The 18,182-nt window shown below is 42.7% G+C and overlaps 24 non-coding genes across 24 annotated transcripts; 13 read left to right on the forward strand and 11 right to left on the reverse strand.

The window, feature by feature from the left end:
* Positions 1–1,195: 1,195 nt before the first annotated feature.
* On the forward strand, positions 1,196–1,267 carry trnap-agg (transfer RNA proline (anticodon AGG)). Its single transcript has one exon. It is a non-coding gene; the product is annotated as a tRNA-Pro (tRNA).
* Positions 1,268–2,599: 1,332 nt separating this feature from the next.
* trnap-agg (transfer RNA proline (anticodon AGG)) lies at positions 2,600–2,671 on the forward strand. The gene has a single exon. It is a non-coding gene; the product is annotated as a tRNA-Pro (tRNA).
* Positions 2,672–2,938: 267 nt separating this feature from the next.
* Positions 2,939–3,010, reverse strand: trnag-ucc (transfer RNA glycine (anticodon UCC)). Its single transcript has one exon. It is a non-coding gene; the product is annotated as a tRNA-Gly (tRNA).
* A 993-nt stretch (positions 3,011–4,003) lies between these two features.
* trnap-agg (transfer RNA proline (anticodon AGG)) lies at positions 4,004–4,075 on the forward strand. The gene has a single exon. It is a non-coding gene; the product is annotated as a tRNA-Pro (tRNA).
* Positions 4,076–4,342: 267 nt separating this feature from the next.
* Positions 4,343–4,414, reverse strand: trnag-ucc (transfer RNA glycine (anticodon UCC)). Its single transcript has one exon. It is a non-coding gene; the product is annotated as a tRNA-Gly (tRNA).
* Positions 4,415–5,407: 993 nt separating this feature from the next.
* trnap-agg (transfer RNA proline (anticodon AGG)) lies at positions 5,408–5,479 on the forward strand. The gene has a single exon. It is a non-coding gene; the product is annotated as a tRNA-Pro (tRNA).
* A 267-nt stretch (positions 5,480–5,746) lies between these two features.
* Positions 5,747–5,818, reverse strand: trnag-ucc (transfer RNA glycine (anticodon UCC)). The gene has a single exon. It is a non-coding gene; the product is annotated as a tRNA-Gly (tRNA).
* Positions 5,819–6,811: 993 nt separating this feature from the next.
* trnap-agg (transfer RNA proline (anticodon AGG)) lies at positions 6,812–6,883 on the forward strand. Its single transcript has one exon. It is a non-coding gene; the product is annotated as a tRNA-Pro (tRNA).
* Positions 6,884–7,150: 267 nt separating this feature from the next.
* Positions 7,151–7,222, reverse strand: trnag-ucc (transfer RNA glycine (anticodon UCC)). The gene has a single exon. It is a non-coding gene; the product is annotated as a tRNA-Gly (tRNA).
* Positions 7,223–8,215: 993 nt separating this feature from the next.
* On the forward strand, positions 8,216–8,287 carry trnap-agg (transfer RNA proline (anticodon AGG)). The gene has a single exon. It is a non-coding gene; the product is annotated as a tRNA-Pro (tRNA).
* A 267-nt stretch (positions 8,288–8,554) lies between these two features.
* Positions 8,555–8,626, reverse strand: trnag-ucc (transfer RNA glycine (anticodon UCC)). Its single transcript has one exon. It is a non-coding gene; the product is annotated as a tRNA-Gly (tRNA).
* Positions 8,627–9,619: 993 nt separating this feature from the next.
* Positions 9,620–9,691, forward strand: trnap-agg (transfer RNA proline (anticodon AGG)). The gene has a single exon. It is a non-coding gene; the product is annotated as a tRNA-Pro (tRNA).
* Positions 9,692–9,958: 267 nt separating this feature from the next.
* On the reverse strand, positions 9,959–10,030 carry trnag-ucc (transfer RNA glycine (anticodon UCC)). Its single transcript has one exon. It is a non-coding gene; the product is annotated as a tRNA-Gly (tRNA).
* A 993-nt stretch (positions 10,031–11,023) lies between these two features.
* Positions 11,024–11,095, forward strand: trnap-agg (transfer RNA proline (anticodon AGG)). Its single transcript has one exon. It is a non-coding gene; the product is annotated as a tRNA-Pro (tRNA).
* Positions 11,096–11,362: 267 nt separating this feature from the next.
* trnag-ucc (transfer RNA glycine (anticodon UCC)) lies at positions 11,363–11,434 on the reverse strand. The gene has a single exon. It is a non-coding gene; the product is annotated as a tRNA-Gly (tRNA).
* A 993-nt stretch (positions 11,435–12,427) lies between these two features.
* Positions 12,428–12,499, forward strand: trnap-agg (transfer RNA proline (anticodon AGG)). The gene has a single exon. It is a non-coding gene; the product is annotated as a tRNA-Pro (tRNA).
* Positions 12,500–12,766: 267 nt separating this feature from the next.
* Positions 12,767–12,838, reverse strand: trnag-ucc (transfer RNA glycine (anticodon UCC)). Its single transcript has one exon. It is a non-coding gene; the product is annotated as a tRNA-Gly (tRNA).
* Positions 12,839–13,831: 993 nt separating this feature from the next.
* On the forward strand, positions 13,832–13,903 carry trnap-agg (transfer RNA proline (anticodon AGG)). The gene has a single exon. It is a non-coding gene; the product is annotated as a tRNA-Pro (tRNA).
* A 267-nt stretch (positions 13,904–14,170) lies between these two features.
* Positions 14,171–14,242, reverse strand: trnag-ucc (transfer RNA glycine (anticodon UCC)). The gene has a single exon. It is a non-coding gene; the product is annotated as a tRNA-Gly (tRNA).
* Positions 14,243–15,235: 993 nt separating this feature from the next.
* trnap-agg (transfer RNA proline (anticodon AGG)) lies at positions 15,236–15,307 on the forward strand. The gene has a single exon. It is a non-coding gene; the product is annotated as a tRNA-Pro (tRNA).
* Positions 15,308–15,574: 267 nt separating this feature from the next.
* Positions 15,575–15,646, reverse strand: trnag-ucc (transfer RNA glycine (anticodon UCC)). The gene has a single exon. It is a non-coding gene; the product is annotated as a tRNA-Gly (tRNA).
* Positions 15,647–16,639: 993 nt separating this feature from the next.
* trnap-agg (transfer RNA proline (anticodon AGG)) lies at positions 16,640–16,711 on the forward strand. Its single transcript has one exon. It is a non-coding gene; the product is annotated as a tRNA-Pro (tRNA).
* Positions 16,712–16,978: 267 nt separating this feature from the next.
* trnag-ucc (transfer RNA glycine (anticodon UCC)) lies at positions 16,979–17,050 on the reverse strand. Its single transcript has one exon. It is a non-coding gene; the product is annotated as a tRNA-Gly (tRNA).
* Positions 17,051–18,043: 993 nt separating this feature from the next.
* Positions 18,044–18,115, forward strand: trnap-agg (transfer RNA proline (anticodon AGG)). Its single transcript has one exon. It is a non-coding gene; the product is annotated as a tRNA-Pro (tRNA).
* The last annotated feature ends 67 nt before the right edge of the window (positions 18,116–18,182 follow it).

Raw genomic sequence — 18,182 nt, forward strand, 5'->3', positions numbered from 1 at the left:
GCTCAATGTCGCACTTCATTTAGAAAACCTGCAAAAAGTAAGAGCAAATCGTACTTCCACGAAGATTGATTCCAATGTAATAGACTTGAAATTACACCCAGCCCCTAAAACTAGTGAATATGTCATGCTCTGCATTGGCCGGGAATCAAAACCGGGTCAACTGCTTGGAAGGCAGCTATGCTCACCACTATACCACCAATGCTATGTGAAGCTCACTAGCAACATGGAGACATCGATTCATATCCTGACCGTCATTTTTGTGGAAAGTGAAAATTATTTGACCAAACGGATCGTTGGTGTTAGTGTACGATTATGGCTTAGGTTGCGAGAGGTCCCTGGTTAAAAAATCTATCATTTTAATCAGTACCTGTTACCTTCAGATTAGTCCCGTGACACTTGTGGGGAACGTAGGGCAAAACTGAGAACATTGTGACAAGTGGGGTCACATTAGTTTGTTGCCCAAAGATTTTGGATTCTACAAACAGAAGTTGGCACATAAAGGGTTCCGACTTCAGACGGGTCCCCTGACACTTGTGGGGGACGTAGAGATAAATTGAGAACACCACCGTGTTCGTGAGGGTCTCCCCTTTCCAGGGAGTGGTCATACGAATTTGTAGGTCAAACGGTTCAGAAGCTACAGATGTTTTTGTGAGAAGACCGATTATAGGTATGTCTCATGGTTTGACTAACACCGCTCTAGATCCACCACCTTTCATTGCAGATGTGGAGGTGTAACAGAAACAGTTATGGAGGCTTGAGACAGATACGACACATCTCAATCTCTCTAGTTGAAAACTGATCGATTTGAATGGGTATTTTTTACATTCGTTTACTTTGATTCACGTACTGATGCATCAGTCAACTCAAAATAAATGAGCTCCATTCTTTTTGAAGTTTTATTTTTTCAGTTTCTCTTTTAAAATATGAATTGATCTCATTTTGCTCAATATTCATTTGTCAACACTCATCATCAGTTTGCTGTCGCGGCTTAAGAAGACAGAATGTGAAAAACACAGCAGATGAAATACAAAAGATTTGAACTGAAGCCTGGTCAACAGTTTGGAAGACTGCTATGCTCACAAGTATAGCACAAACACTCACATGAGGTTCAATCTTTCCAAGCACCATGGACAAGAACAATGGATATCCTCATTGTCATTGCCGCAGAAAGCAAAACTATTTTGTTATTGTGTAAGGCTCGTTGGTCTAGGGGTATGATTCTCGCTTAGGGTGCGAGAGGTCCCGGGTTCAAATCCCGGATGAGCCCTTTTGCAGATCTTTTAACAAGCTCAGACAGGCAGATCTCAGGCCACTGGTCGCAAACAGCCACCTCTTGGGCGCAGGACGAGGTGGCTGAATGGTTTAGGCGATGGACAGCTAATCTATTGTGATATTCACTAGTTGGCTCAATGTCGCACTTCATTTAGAAAACCTGCAAAAAGTAAGAGCAAATCGTACTTCCACGAAGATTGATTCCAATGTAATAGACTTGAAATTACACCCAGCCCCTAAAACTAGTGAATATGTCATGCTCTGCATTGGCCGGGAACCAAACCCGGGTCAACTGCTTGGAAGGCAGCTATGCTCACCACTATACCACCAATGCTATGTGAAGCTCACTAGCAACATGGAGACATCGATTCATATCCTGACCGTCATTTTTGTGGAAAGTGAAAATTATTTGACCAAACAGATCGTTGGTGTTAGTGTACGATTATGGCTTAGGTTGCGAGAGGTCCCTGGTTAAAAAATCTATCATTTTAATCAGTACCTGTTACCTTCAGATTAGTCCCGTGACACTTGTGGGGAACGTAGGGCAAAACTGAGAACATTGTGACAAGTGGGGTCACATTAGTTTGTTGCCCAAAGATTTTGGATTCTACAAACAGAAGTTGGCACATAAAGGGTTCCGACTTCAGACGGGTCCCCTGACACTTGTGGGGGACGTAGAGACAAAGTGGGAACACCACCGTGTTCGTGAGGGTCTCCCCTTTCCAGGGAGTGGTCATACGAATTTGTAGGTCAAACGGTTCAGAAGCTGCAGATGTTTTTGTGAGAAGACCGATTATAGGTATGTCTCATGGTTTGACTAACACCGCTCTAGCTCCACCACCTTTCATTGCAGATGTGGAGGTGTAACATAAACAGTTATGGAGGCTTGAGACAGATACGACACATCTCAATCTCTCTAGTTGAAAACTGATCGATTTGAATGGGTATTTTTTACATTCGTTTACTTTGATTCACGTACTGATGCATCAGTCAACTCAAAATAAATGAGCTCCATTCTTTTTGAAGTTTTATTTTTTCAGTTTCTCTTTTAAAATATTAATTGATCTCATTTTGCTCAATATTCATTTGTCAACACTCATCATCAGTTTGCTGTCGCGGCTTAAGAAGACAGAATGTGAAAAACACAGCAGATGAAATACAAAAGATTTGAACTGAAGCCTGGTCAACAGTTTGGAAGACTGCTATGCTCACAAGTATAGCACAAAGACTCACATGAGGTTCAATCTTTCCAAGCACCATGGACAAGAACAATGGATATCCTCATTGTCATTGCCGCAGAAAGCAAAACTATTTTGTTATTGTGTAAGGCTCGTTGGTCTAGGGGTATGATTCTCGCTTAGGGTGCGAGAGGTCCCGGGTTCAAATCCCGGATGAGCCCTTTTGCAGATCTTTTAACAAGCTCAGACAGGCAGATCTCAGGCCACTGGTCGCAAACAGCCACCTCTTGGGCGCAGGACGAGGTGGCTGAATGGTTTAGGCGATGGACAGCTAATCTATTGTGATATTCACTAGTTGGCTCAATGTCGCACTTCATTTAGAAAACCTGCAAAAAGTAAGAGCAAATCGTACTTCCACGAAGATTGATTCCAATGTAATAGACTTGAAATTACACCCAGCCCCTAAAACTAGTGAATATGTCATGCTCTGCATTGGCCGGGAATCAAACCCGGGTCAACTGCTTGGAAGGCAGCTATGCTCACCACTATACCACCAATGCTATGTGAAGCTCACTAGCAACATGGAGACATCGATTCATATCCTGACCGTCATTTTTGTGGAAAGTGAAAATTATTTGACCAAACGGATCGTTGGTGTTAGTGTACGATTATGGCTTAGGTTGCGAGAGGTCCCTGGTTAAAAAATCTATCATTTTAATCAGTACCTGTTACCTTCAGATTAGTCCCGTGACACTTGTGGGGAACGTAGGGCAAAACTGAGAACATTGTGACAAGTGGGGTCACATTAGTTTGTTGCCCAAAGATTTTGGATTCTACAAACAGAAGTTGGCACATAAAGGGTTCCGACTTCAGACGGGTCCCCTGACACTTGTGGGGGACGTAGAGATAAATTGAGAACACCACCGTGTTCGTGAGGGTCTCCCCTTTCCAGGGAGTGGTCATACGAATTTGTAGGTCAAACGGTTCAGAAGCTACAGATGTTTTTGTGAGAAGACCGATTATAGGTATGTCTCATGGTTTGACTAACACCGCTCTAGATCCACCACCTTTCATTGCAGATGTGGAGGTGTAACAGAAACAGTTATGGAGGCTTGAGACAGATACGACACATCTCAATCTCTCTAGTTGAAAACTGATCGATTTGAATGGGTATTTTTTACATTCGTTTACTTTGATTCACGTACTGATGCATCAGTCAACTCAAAATAAATGAGCTCCATTCTTTTTGAAGTTTTATTTTTTCAGTTTCTCTTTTAAAATATTAATTGATCTCATTTTGCTCAATATTCATTTGTCAACACTCATCATCAGTTTGCTGTCGCGGCTTAAGAAGACAGAATGTGAATAACACAGCAGATGAAATACAAAAGATTTGAACTGAAGCCTGGTCAACAGTTTGGAAGACTGCTATGCTCACAAGTATAGCACAAACACTCACATGAGGTTCAATCTTTCCAAGCACCATGGACAAGAACAATGGATATCCTCATTGTCATTGCCGCAGAAAGCAAAACTATTTTGTTATTGTGTAAGGCTCGTTGGTCTAGGGGTATGATTCTCGCTTAGGGTGCGAGAGGTCCCGGGTTCAAATCCCGGATGAGCCCTTTTGCAGATCTTTTAACAAGCTCAGACAGGCAGATCTCAGGCCACTGGTCGCAAACAGCCACCTCTTGGGCGCAGGACGAGGTGGCTGAATGGTTTAGGCGATGGACAGCTAATCTATTGTGATATTCACTAGTTGGCTCAATGTCGCACTTCATTTAGAAAACCTGCAAAAAGTAAGAGCAAATCGTACTTCCACGAAGATTGATTCCAATGTAATAGACTTGAAATTACACCCAGCCCCTAAAACTAGTGAATATGTCATGCTCTGCATTGGCCGGGAATCAAACCCGGGTCAACTGCTTGGAAGGCAGCTATGCTCACCACTATACCACCAATGCTATGTGAAGCTCACTAGCAACATGGAGACATCGATTCATATCCTGACCGTCATTTTTGTGGAAAGTGAAAATTATTTGACCAAACGGATCGTTGGTGTTAGTGTACGATTATGGCTTAGGTTGCGAGAGGTCCCTGGTTAAAAAATCTATCATTTTAATCAGTACCTGTTACCTTCAGATTAGTCCCGTGACACTTGTGGGGAACGTAGGGCAAAACTGAGAACATTGTGACAAGTGGGGTCACATTAGTTTGTTGCCCAAAGATTTTGGATTCTACAAACAGAAGTTGGCACATAAAGGGTTCCGACTTCAGACGGGTCCCCTGACACTTGTGGGAGACGTAGAGATAAATTGAGAACACCACCGTGTTCGTGAGGGTCTCCCCTTTCCAGGGAGTGGTCATACGAATTTGTAGGTCAAACGGTTCAGAAGCTACAGATGTTTTTGTGAGAAGACCGATTATAGGTATGTCTCATGGTTTGACTAACACCGCTCTAGATCCACCACCTTTCATTGCAGATGTGGAGGTGTAACAGAAACAGTTATGGAGGCTTGAGACAGATACGACACATCTCAATCTCTCTAGTTGAAAACTGATCGATTTGAATGGGTATTTTTTACATTCGTTTACTTTGATTCACGTACTGATGCATCAGTCAACTCAAAATAAATGAGCTCCATTCTTTTTGAAGTTTTATTTTTTCAGTTTCTCTTTTAAAATATTAATTGATCTCATTTTGCTCAATATTCATTTGTCAACACTCATCATCAGTTTGCTGTCGCGGCTTAAGAAGACAGAATGTGAAAAACACAGCAGATGAAATACAAAAGATTTGAACTGAAGCCTGGTCAACAGTTTGGAAGACTGCTATGCTCACAAGTATAGCACAAACACTCACATGAGGTTCAATCTTTCCAAGCACCATGGACAAGAACAATGGATATCCTCATTGTCATTGCCGCAGAAAGCAAAACTATTTTGTTATTGTGTAAGGCTCGTTGGTCTAGGGGTATGATTCTCGCTTAGGGTGCGAGAGGTCCCGGGTTCAAATCCCGGATGAGCCCTTTTGCAGATCTTTTAACAAGCTCAGACAGGCAGATCTCAGGCCACTGGTCGCAAACAGCCACCTCTTGGGCGCAGGACGAGGTGGCTGAATGGTTTAGGCGATGGACAGCTAATCTATTGTGATATTCACTAGTTGGCTCAATGTCGCACTTCATTTAGAAAACCTGCAAAAAGTAAGAGCAAATCGTACTTCCACGAAGATTGATTCCAATGTAATAGACTTGAAATTACACCCAGCCCCTAAAACTAGTGAATATGTCATGCTCTGCATTGGCCGGGAATCAAACCCGGGTCAACTGCTTGGAAGGCAGCTATGCTCACCACTATACCACCAATGCTATGTGAAGCTCACTAGCAACATGGAGACATCGATTCATATCCTGACCGTCATTTTTGTGGAAAGTGAAAATTATTTGACCAAACGGATCGTTGGTGTTAGTGTACGATTATGGCTTAGGTTGCGAGAGGTCCCTGGTTAAAAAATCTATCATTTTAATCAGTACCTGTTACCTTGAGATTAGTCCCGTGACACTTGTGGGGAACGTAGGGCAAAACTGAGAACATTGTGACAAGTGGGGTCACATTAGTTTGTTGCCCAAAGATTTTGGATTCTACAAACAGAAGTTGGCACATAAAGGGTTCCGACTTCAGACGGGTCCCCTGACACTTGTGGGGGACGTAGAGACAAAGTGGGAACACCACCGTGTTCGTGAGGGTCTCCCCTTTCCAGGGAGTGGTCATACGAATTTGTAGGTCAAACGGTTCAGAAGCTGCAGATGTTTTTGTGAGAAGACCGATTATAGGTATGTCTCATGGTTTGACTAACACCGCTCTAGCTCCACCACCTTTCATTGCAGATGTGGAGGTGTAACATAAACAGTTATGGAGGCTTGAGACAGATACGACACATCTCAATCTCTCTAGTTGAAAACTGATCGATTTGAATGGGTATTTTTTACATTCGTTTACTTTGATTCACGTACTGATGCATCAGTCAACTCAAAATAAATGAGCTCCATTCTTTTTGAAGTTTTATTTTTTCAGTTTCTCTTTTAAAATATTAATTGATCTCATTTTGCTCAATATTCATTTGTCAACACTCATCATCAGTTTGCTGTCGCGGCTTAAGAAGACAGAATGTGAAAAACACAGCAGATGAAATACAAAAGATTTGAACTGAAGCCTGGTCAACAGTTTGGAAGACTGCTATGCTCACAAGTATAGCACAAACACTCACATGAGGTTCAATCTTTCCAAGCACCATGGACAAGAACAATGGATATCCTCATTGTCATTGCCGCAGAAAGCAAAACTATTTTGTTATTGTGTAAGGCTCGTTGGTCTAGGGGTATGATTCTCGCTTAGGGTGCGAGAGGTCCCGGGTTCAAATCCCGGATGAGCCCTTTTGCAGATCTTTTAACAAGCTCAGACAGGCAGATCTCAGGCCACTGGTCGCAAACAGCCACCTCTTGGGCGCAGGACGAGGTGGCTGAATGGTTTAGGCGATGGACAGCTAATCTATTGTGATATTCACTAGTTGGCTCAATGTCGCACTTCATTTAGAAAACCTGCAAAAAGTAAGAGCAAATCGTACTTCCACGAAGATTGATTCCAATGTAATAGACTTGAAATTACACCCAGCCCCTAAAACTAGTGAATATGTCATGCTCTGCATTGGCCGGGAATCAAACCCGGGTCAACTGCTTGGAAGGCAGCTATGCTCACCACTATACCACCAATGCTATGTGAAGCTCACTAGCAACATGGAGACATCGATTCATATCCTGACCGTCATTTTTGTGGAAAGTGAAAATTATTTGACCAAACGGATCGTTGGTGTTAGTGTACGATTATGGCTTAGGTTGCGAGAGGTCCCTGGTTAAAAAATCTATCATTTTAATCAGTACCTGTTACCTTCAGATTAGTCCCGTGACACTTGTGGGGAACGTAGGGCAAAACTGAGAACATTGTGACAAGTGGGGTCACATTAGTTTGTTGCCCAAAGATTTTGGATTCTACAAACAGAAGTTGGCACATAAAGGGTTCCGACTTCAGACGGGTCCCCTGACACTTGTGGGGGACGTAGAGACAAAGTGGGAACACCACCGTGTTCGTGAGGGTCTCCCCTTTCCAGGGAGTGGTCATACGAATTTGTAGGTCAAACGGTTCAGAAGCTGCAGATGTTTTTGTGAGAAGACCGATTATAGGTATGTCTCATGGTTTGACTAACACCGCTCTAGCTCCACCACCTTTCATTGCAGATGTGGAGGTGTAACATAAACAGTTATGGAGGCTTGAGACAGATACGACACATCTCAATCTCTCTAGTTGAAAACTGATCGATTTGAATGGGTATTTTTTACATTCGTTTACTTTGATTCACGTACTGATGCATCAGTCAACTCAAAATAAATGAGCTCCATTCTTTTTGAAGTTTTATTTTTTCAGTTTCTCTTTTAAAATATTAATTGATCTCATTTTGCTCAATATTCATTTGTCAACACTCATCATCAGTTTGCTGTCGCGGCTTAAGAAGACAGAATGTGAAAAACACAGCAGATGAAATACAAAAGATTTGAACTGAAGCCTGGTCAACAGTTTGGAAGACTGCTATGCTCACAAGTATAGCACAAACACTCACATGAGGTTCAATCTTTCCAAGCACCATGGACAAGAACAATGGATATCCTCATTGTCATTGCCGCAGAAAGCAAAACTATTTTGTTATTGTGTAAGGCTCGTTGGTCTAGGGGTATGATTCTCGCTTAGGGTGCGAGAGGTCCCGGGTTCAAATCCCGGATGAGCCCTTTTGCAGATCTTTTAACAAGCTCAGACAGGCAGATCTCAGGCCACTGGTCGCAAACAGCCACCTCTTGGGCGCAGGACGAGGTGGCTGAATGGTTTAGGCGATGGACAGCTAATCTATTGTGATATTCACTAGTTGGCTCAATGTCGCACTTCATTTAGAAAACCTGCAAAAAGTAAGAGCAAATCGTACTTCCACGAAGATTGATTCCAATGTAATAGACTTGAAATTACACCCAGCCCCTAAAACTAGTGAATATGTCATGCTCTGCATTGGCCGGGAATCAAACCCGGGTCAACTGCTTGGAAGGCAGCTATGCTCACCACTATACCACCAATGCTATGTGAAGCTCACTAGCAACATGGAGACATCGATTCATATCCTGACCGTCATTTTTGTGGAAAGTGAAAATTATTTGACCAAACGGATCGTTGGTGTTAGTGTACGATTATGGCTTAGGTTGCGAGAGGTCCCTGGTTAAAAAATCTATCATTTTAATCAGTACCTGTTACCTTCAGATTAGTCCCGTGACACTTGTGGGGAACGTAGGGCAAAACTGAGAACATTGTGACAAGTGGGGTCACATTAGTTTGTTGCCCAAAGATTTTGGATTCTACAAACAGAAGTTGGCACATAAAGGGTTCCGACTTCAGACGGGTCCCCTGACACTTGTGGGGGACGTAGAGACAAAGTGGGAACACCACCGTGTTCGTGAGGGTCTCCCCTTTCCAGGGAGTGGTCATACGAATTTGTAGGTCAAACGGTTCAGAAGCTGCAGATGTTTTTGTGAGAAGACCAATTATAGGTATGTCTCATGGTTTGACTAACACCGCTCTAGATCCACCACCTTTCATTGCAGATGTGGAGGTGTAACAGAAACAGTTATGGAGGCTTGAGACAGATACGACACATCTCAATCTCTCTAGTTGAAAACTGATCGATTTGAATGGGTATTTTTTACATTCGTTTACTTTGATTCACGTACTGATGCATCAGTCAACTCAAAATAAATGAGCTCCATTCTTTTTGAAGTTTTATTTTTTCAGTTTCTCTTTTAAAATATTAATTGATCTCATTTTGCTCAATATTCATTTGTCAACACTCATCATCAGTTTGCTGTCGCGGCTTAAGAAGACAGAATGTGAAAAACACAGCAGATGAAATACAAAAGATTTGAACTGAAGCCTGGTCAACAGTTTGGAAGACTGCTATGCTCACAAGTATAGCACAAACACTCACATGAGGTTCAATCTTTCCAAGCACCATGGACAAGAACAATGGATATCCTCATTGTCATTGCCGCAGAAAGCAAAACTATTTTGTTATTGTGTAAGGCTCGTTGGTCTAGGGGTATGATTCTCGCTTAGGGTGCGAGAGGTCCCGGGTTCAAATCCCGGATGAGCCCTTTTGCAGATCTTTTAACAAGCTCAGACAGGCAGATCTCAGGCCACTGGTCGCAAACAGCCACCTCTTGGGCGCAGGACGAGGTGGCTGAATGGTTTAGGCGATGGACAGCTAATCTATTGTGATATTCACTAGTTGGCTCAATGTCGCACTTCATTTAGAAAACCTGCAAAAAGTAAGAGCAAATCGTACTTCCACGAAGATTGATTCCAATGTAATAGACTTGAAATTACACCCAGCCCCTAAAACTAGTGAATATGTCATGCTCTGCATTGGCCGGGAATCAAACCCGGGTCAACTGCTTGGAAGGCAGCTATGCTCACCACTATACCACCAATGCTATGTGAAGCTCACTAGCAACATGGAGACATCGATTCATATCCTGACCGTCATTTTTGTGGAAAGTGAAAATTATTTGACCAAACGGATCGTTGGTGTTAGTGTACGATTATGGCTTAGGTTGCGAGAGGTCCCTGGTTAAAAAATCTATCATTTTAATCAGTACCTGTTACCTTCAGATTAGTCCCGTGACACTTGTGGGGAACGTAGGGCAAAACTGAGAACATTGTGACAAGTGGGGTCACATTAGTTTGTTGCCCAAAGATTTTGGATTCTACAAACAGAAGTTGGCACATAAAGGGTTCCGACTTCAGACGGGTCCCCTGACACTTGTGGGGGACGTAGAGACAAAGTGGGAACACCACCGTGTTCGTGAGGGTCTCCCCTTTCCAGGGAGTGGTCATACGAATTTGTAGGTCAAACGGTTCAGAAGCTGCAGATGTTTTTGTGAGAAGACCGATTATAGGTATGTCTCATGGTTTGACTAACACCGCTCTAGATCCACCACCTTTCATTGCAGATGTGGAGGTGTAACAGAAACAGTTATGGAGGCTTGAGACAGATACGACACATCTCAATCTCTCTAGTTGAAAACTGATCGATTTGAATGGGTATTTTTTACATTCGTTTACTTTGATTCACGTACTGATGCATCAGTCAACTCAAAATAAATGAGCTCCATTCTTTTTGAAGTTTTATTTTTTCAGTTTCTCTTTTAAAATATTAATTGATCTCATTTTGCTCAATATTCATTTGTCAACACTCATCATCAGTTTGCTGTCGCGGCTTAAGAAGACAGAATGTGAAAAACACAGCAGATGAAATACAAAAGATTTGAACTGAAGCCTGGTCAACAGTTTGGAAGACTGCTATGCTCACAAGTATAGCACAAACACTCACATGAGGTTCAATCTTTCCAAGCACCATGGACAAGAACAATGGATATCCTCATTGTCATTGCCGCAGAAAGCAAAACTATTTTGTTATTGTGTAAGGCTCGTTGGTCTAGGGGTATGATTCTCGCTTAGGGTGCGAGAGGTCCCGGGTTCAAATCCCGGATGAGCCCTTTTGCAGATCTTTTAACAAGCTCAGACAGGCAGATCTCAGGCCACTGGTCGCAAACAGCCACCTCTTGGGCGCAGGACGAGGTGGCTGAATGGTTTAGGCGATGGACAGCTAATCTATTGTGATATTCACTAGTTGGCTCAATGTCGCACTTCATTTAGAAAACCTGCAAAAAGTAAGAGCAAATCGTACTTCCACGAAGATTGATTCCAATGTAATAGACTTGAAATTACACCCAGCCCCTAAAACTAGTGAATATGTCATGCTCTGCATTGGCCGGGAATCAAACCCGGGTCAACTGCTTGGAAGGCAGCTATGCTCACCACTATACCACCAATGCTATGTGAAGCTCACTAGCAACATGGAGACATCGATTCATATCCTGACCGTCATTTTTGTGGAAAGTGAAAATTATTTGACCAAACGGATCGTTGGTGTTAGTGTACGATTATGGCTTAGGTTGCGAGAGGTCCCTGGTTAAAAAATCTATCATTTTAATCAGTACCTGTTACCTTCAGATTAGTCCCGTGACACTTGTGGGGAACGTAGGGCAAAACTGAGAACATTGTGACAAGTGGGGTCACATTAGTTTGTTGCCCAAAGATTTTGGATTCTACAAACAGAAGTTGGCACATAAAGGGTTCCGACTTCAGACGGGTCCCCTGACACTTGTGGGGGACGTAGAGACAAAGTGGGAACACCACCGTGTTCGTGAGGGTCTCCCCTTTCCAGGGAGTGGTCATACGAATTTGTAGGTCAAACGGTTCAGAAGCTGCAGATGTTTTTGTGAGAAGACCGATTATAGGTATGTCTCATGGTTTGACTAACACCGCTCTAGCTCCACCACCTTTCATTGCAGATGTGGAGGTGTAACATAAACAGTTATGGAGGCTTGAGACAGATACGACACATCTCAATCTCTCTAGTTGAAAACTGATCGATTTGAATGGGTATTTTTTACATTCGTTTACTTTGATTCACGTACTGATGCATCAGTCAACTCAAAATAAATGAGCTCCATTCTTTTTGAAGTTTTATTTTTTCAGTTTCTCTTTTAAAATATTAATTGATCTCATTTTGCTCAATATTCATTTGTCAACACTCATCATCAGTTTGCTGTCGCGGCTTAAGAAGACAGAATGTGAAAAACACAGCAGATGAAATACAAAAGATTTGAACTGAAGCCTGGTCAACAGTTTGGAAGACTGCTATGCTCACAAGTATAGCACAAACACTCACATGAGGTTCAATCTTTCCAAGCACCATGGACAAGAACAATGGATATCCTCATTGTCATTGCCGCAGAAAGCAAAACTATTTTGTTATTGTGTAAGGCTCGTTGGTCTAGGGGTATGATTCTCGCTTAGGGTGCGAGAGGTCCCGGGTTCAAATCCCGGATGAGCCCTTTTGCAGATCTTTTAACAAGCTCAGACAGGCAGATCTCAGGCCACTGGTCGCAAACAGCCACCTCTTGGGCGCAGGACGAGGTGGCTGAATGGTTTAGGCGATGGACAGCTAATCTATTGTGATATTCACTAGTTGGCTCAATGTCGCACTTCATTTAGAAAACCTGCAAAAAGTAAGAGCAAATCGTACTTCCACGAAGATTGATTCCAATGTAATAGACTTGAAATTACACCCAGCCCCTAAAACTAGTGAATATGTCATGCTCTGCATTGGCCGGGAATCAAACCCGGGTCAACTGCTTGGAAGGCAGCTATGCTCACCACTATACCACCAATGCTATGTGAAGCTCACTAGCAACATGGAGACATCGATTCATATCCTGACCGTCATTTTTGTGGAAAGTGAAAATTATTTGACCAAACGGATCGTTGGTGTTAGTGTACGATTATGGCTTAGGTTGCGAGAGGTCCCTGGTTAAAAAATCTATCATTTTAATCAGTACCTGTTACCTTCAGATTAGTCCCGTGACACTTGTGGGGAACGTAGGGCAAAACTGAGAACATTGTGACAAGTGGGGTCACATTAGTTTGTTGCCCAAAGATTTTGGATTCTACAAACAGAAGTTGGCACATAAAGGGTTCCGACTTCAGACGGGTCCCCTGACACTTGTGGGGGACGTAGAGACAAAGTGGGAACACCACCGTGTTCGTGAGGGTCTCCCCTTTCCAGGGAGTGGTCATACGAATTTGTAGGTCAAACGGTTCAGAAGCTGCAGATGTTTTTGTGAGAAGACCGATTATAGGTATGTCTCATGGTTTGACTAACACCGCTCTAGCTCCACCACCTTTCATTGCAGATGTGGAGGTGTAACATAAACAGTTATGGAGGCTTGAGACAGATACGACACATCTCAATCTCTCTAGTTGAAAACTGATCGATTTGAATGGGTATTTTTTACATTCGTTTACTTTGATTCACGTACTGATGCATCAGTCAACTCAAAATAAATGAGCTCCATTCTTTTTGAAGTTTTATTTTTTCAGTTTCTCTTTTAAAATATTAATTGATCTCATTTTGCTCAATATTCATTTGTCAACACTCATCATCAGTTTGCTGTCGCGGCTTAAGAAGACAGAATGTGAAAAACACAGCAGATGAAATACAAAAGATTTGAACTGAAGCCTGGTCAACAGTTTGGAAGACTGCTATGCTCACAAGTATAGCACAAACACTCACATGAGGTTCAATCTTTCCAAGCACCATGGACAAGAACAATGGATATCCTCATTGTCATTGCCGCAGAAAGCAAAACTATTTTGTTATTGTGTAAGGCTCGTTGGTCTAGGGGTATGATTCTCGCTTAGGGTGCGAGAGGTCCCGGGTTCAAATCCCGGATGAGCCCTTTTGCAGATCTTTTAACAAGCTCAGACAGGCAGATCTCAGGCCACTGGTCGCAAACAGCCACCTCTTGGGCGCAGGACGAGGTGGCTGAATGGTTTAGGCGATGGACAGCTAATCTATTGTGATATTCACTAGTTGGCTCAATGTCGCACTTCATTTAGAAAACCTGCAAAAAGTAAGAGCAAATCGTACTTCCACGAAGATTGATTCCAATGTAATAGACTTGAAATTACACCCAGCCCCTAAAACTAGTGAATATGTCATGCTCTGCATTGGCCGGGAATCAAACCCGGGTCAACTGCTTGGAAGGCAGCTATGCTCACCACTATACCACCAATGCTATGTGAAGCTCACTAGCAACATGGAGACATCGATTCATATCCTGACCGTCATTTTTGTGGAAAGTGAAAATTATTTGACCAAACGGATCGTTGGTGTTAGTGTACGATTATGGCTTAGGTTGCGAGAGGTCCCTGGTTAAAAAATCTATCATTTTAATCAGTACCTGTTACCTTCAGATTAGTCCCGTGACACTTGTGGGGAACGTAGGGCAAAACTGAGAACATTGTGACAAGTGGGGTCACATTAGTTTGTTGCCCAAAGATTTTGGATTCTACAAACAGAAGTTGGCACATAAAGGGTTCCGACTTCAGACGGGTCCCCTGACACTTGTGGGGGACGTAGAGACAAAGTGGGAACACCACCGTGTTCGTGAGGGTCTCCCCTTTCCAGGGAGTGGTCATACGAATTTGTAGGTCAAACGGTTCAGAAGCTGCAGATGTTTTTGTGAGAAGACCGATTATAGGTATGTCTCATGGTTTGACTAACACCGCTCTAGCTCCACCACCTTTCATTGCAGATGTGGAGGTGTAACATAAACAGTTATGGAGGCTTGAGACAGATACGACACATCTCAATCTCTCTAGTTGAAAACTGATCGATTTGAATGGGTATTTTTTACATTCGTTTACTTTGATTCACGTACTGATGCATCAGTCAACTCAAAATAAATGAGCTCCATTCTTTTTGAAGTTTTATTTTTTCAGTTTCTCTTTTAAAATATTAATTGATCTCATTTTGCTCAATATTCATTTGTCAACACTCATCATCAGTTTGCTGTCGCGGCTTAAGAAGACAGAATGTGAAAAACACAGCAGATGAAATACAAAAGATTTGAACTGAAGCCTGGTCAACAGTTTGGAAGACTGCTATGCTCACAAGTATAGCACAAACACTCACATGAGGTTCAATCTTTCCAAGCACCATGGACAAGAACAATGGATATCCTCATTGTCATTGCCGCAGAAAGCAAAACTATTTTGTTATTGTGTAAGGCTCGTTGGTCTAGGGGTATGATTCTCGCTTAGGGTGCGAGAGGTCCCGGGTTCAAATCCCGGATGAGCCCTTTTGCAGATCTTTTAACAAGCTCAGACAGGCAGATCTCAGGCCACTGGTCGCAAACAGCCACCTCTTGGGCGCAGGACGAGGTGGCTGAATGGTTTAGGCGATGGACAGCTAATCTATTGTGATATTCACTAGTTGGCTCAATGTCGCACTTCATTTAGAAAACCTGCAAAAAGTAAGAGCAAATCGTACTTCCACGAAGATTGATTCCAATGTAATAGACTTGAAATTACACCCAGCCCCTAAAACTAGTGAATATGTCATGCTCTGCATTGGCCGGGAATCAAACCCGGGTCAACTGCTTGGAAGGCAGCTATGCTCACCACTATACCACCAATGCTATGTGAAGCTCACTAGCAACATGGAGACATCGATTCATATCCTGACCGTCATTTTTGTGGAAAGTGAAAATTATTTGACCAAACGGATCGTTGGTGTTAGTGTACGATTATGGCTTAGGTTGCGAGAGGTCCCTGGTTAAAAAATCTATCATTTTAATCAGTACCTGTTACCTTCAGATTAGTCCCGTGACACTTGTGGGGAACGTAGGGCAAAACTGAGAACATTGTGACAAGTGGGGTCACATTAGTTTGTTGCCCAAAGATTTTGGATTCTACAAACAGAAGTTGGCACATAAAGGGTTCCGACTTCAGACGGGTCCCCTGACACTTGTGGGGGACGTAGAGACAAAGTGGGAACACCACCGTGTTCGTGAGGGTCTCCCCTTTCCAGGGAGTGGTCATACGAATTTGTAGGTCAAACGGTTCAGAAGCTGCAGATGTTTTTGTGAGAAGACCGATTATAGGTATGTCTCATGGTTTGACTAACACCGCTCTAGCTCCACCACCTTTCATTGCAGATGTGGAGGTGTAACATAAACAGTTATGGAGGCTTGAGACAGATACGACACATCTCAATCTCTCTAGTTGAAAACTGATCGATTTGAATGGGTATTTTTTACATTCGTTTACTTTGATTCACGTACTGATGCATCAGTCAACTCAAAATAAATGAGCTCCATTCTTTTTGAAGTTTTATTTTTTCAGTTTCTCTTTTAAAATATTAATTGATCTCATTTTGCTCAATATTCATTTGTCAACACTCATCATCAGTTTGCTGTCGCGGCTTAAGAAGACAGAATGTGAAAAACACAGCAGATGAAATACAAAAGATTTGAACTGAAGCCTGGTCAACAGTTTGGAAGACTGCTATGCTCACAAGTATAGCACAAACACTCACATGAGGTTCAATCTTTCCAAGCACCATGGACAAGAACAATGGATATCCTCATTGTCATTGCCGCAGAAAGCAAAACTATTTTGTTATTGTGTAAGGCTCGTTGGTCTAGGGGTATGATTCTCGCTTAGGGTGCGAGAGGTCCCGGGTTCAAATCCCGGATGAGCCCTTTTGCAGATCTTTTAACAAGCTCAGACAGGCAGATCTCAGGCCACTGGTCGCAAACAGCCACCTCTTGGGCGCAGGACGAGGTGGCTGAATGGTTTAGGCGATGGACAGCTAATCTATTGTGATATTCACTAGTTGGCTCAATGTCGCACTTCATTTAGAAAACCTGCAAAAAGTAAGAGCAAATCGTACTTCCACGAAGATTGATTCCAATGTAATAGACTTGAAATTACACCCAGCCCCTAAAACTAGTGAATATGTCATGCTCTGCATTGGCCGGGAATCAAACCCGGGTCAACTGCTTGGAAGGCAGCTATGCTCACCACTATACCACCAATGCTATGTGAAGCTCACTAGCAACATGGAGACATCGATTCATATCCTGACCGTCATTTTTGTGGAAAGTGAAAATTATTTGACCAAACGGATCGTTGGTGTTAGTGTACGATTATGGCTTAGGTTGCGAGAGGTCCCTGGTTAAAAAATCTATCATTTTAATCAGTACCTGTTACCTTCAGATTAGTCCCGTGACACTTGTGGGGAACGTAGGGCAAAACTGAGAACATTGTGACAAGTGGGGTCACATTAGTTTGTTGCCCAAAGATTTTGGATTCTACAAACAGAAGTTGGCACATAAAGGGTTCCGACTTCAGACGGGTCCCCTGACACTTGTGGGGGACGTAGAGACAAAGTGGGAACACCACCGTGTTCGTGAGGGTCTCCCCTTTCCAGGGAGTGGTCATACGAATTTGTAGGTCAAACGGTTCAGAAGCTGCAGATGTTTTTGTGAGAAGACCGATTATAGGTATGTCTCATGGTTTGACTAACACCGCTCTAGCTCCACCACCTTTCATTGCAGATGTGGAGGTGTAACATAAACAGTTATGGAGGCTTGAGACAGATACGACACATCTCAATCTCTCTAGTTGAAAACTGATCGATTTGAATGGGTATTTTTTACATTCGTTTACTTTGATTCACGTACTGATGCATCAGTCAACTCAAAATAAATGAGCTCCATTCTTTTTGAAGTTTTATTTTTTCAGTTTCTCTTTTAAAATATTAATTGATCTCATTTTGCTCAATATTCATTTGTCAACACTCATCATCAGTTTGCTGTCGCGGCTTAAGAAGACAGAATGTGAAAAACACAGCAGATGAAATACAAAAGATTTGAACTGAAGCCTGGTCAACAGTTTGGAAGACTGCTATGCTCACAAGTATAGCACAAACACTCACATGAGGTTCAATCTTTCCAAGCACCATGGACAAGAACAATGGATATCCTCATTGTCATTGCCGCAGAAAGCAAAACTATTTTGTTATTGTGTAAGGCTCGTTGGTCTAGGGGTATGATTCTCGCTTAGGGTGCGAGAGGTCCCGGGTTCAAATCCCGGATGAGCCCTTTTGCAGATCTTTTAACAAGCTCAGACAGGCAGATCTCAGGCCACTGGTCGCAAACAGCCACCTCT

The sequence above is a fragment of the Salmo salar genome, unplaced genomic scaffold, assembly GCF_965601325.2.
Source record: "Salmo salar unplaced genomic scaffold, fSalSal1 ptg000135l, whole genome shotgun sequence".
NCBI lineage: Eukaryota > Metazoa > Chordata > Actinopteri > Salmoniformes > Salmonidae > Salmo > Salmo salar.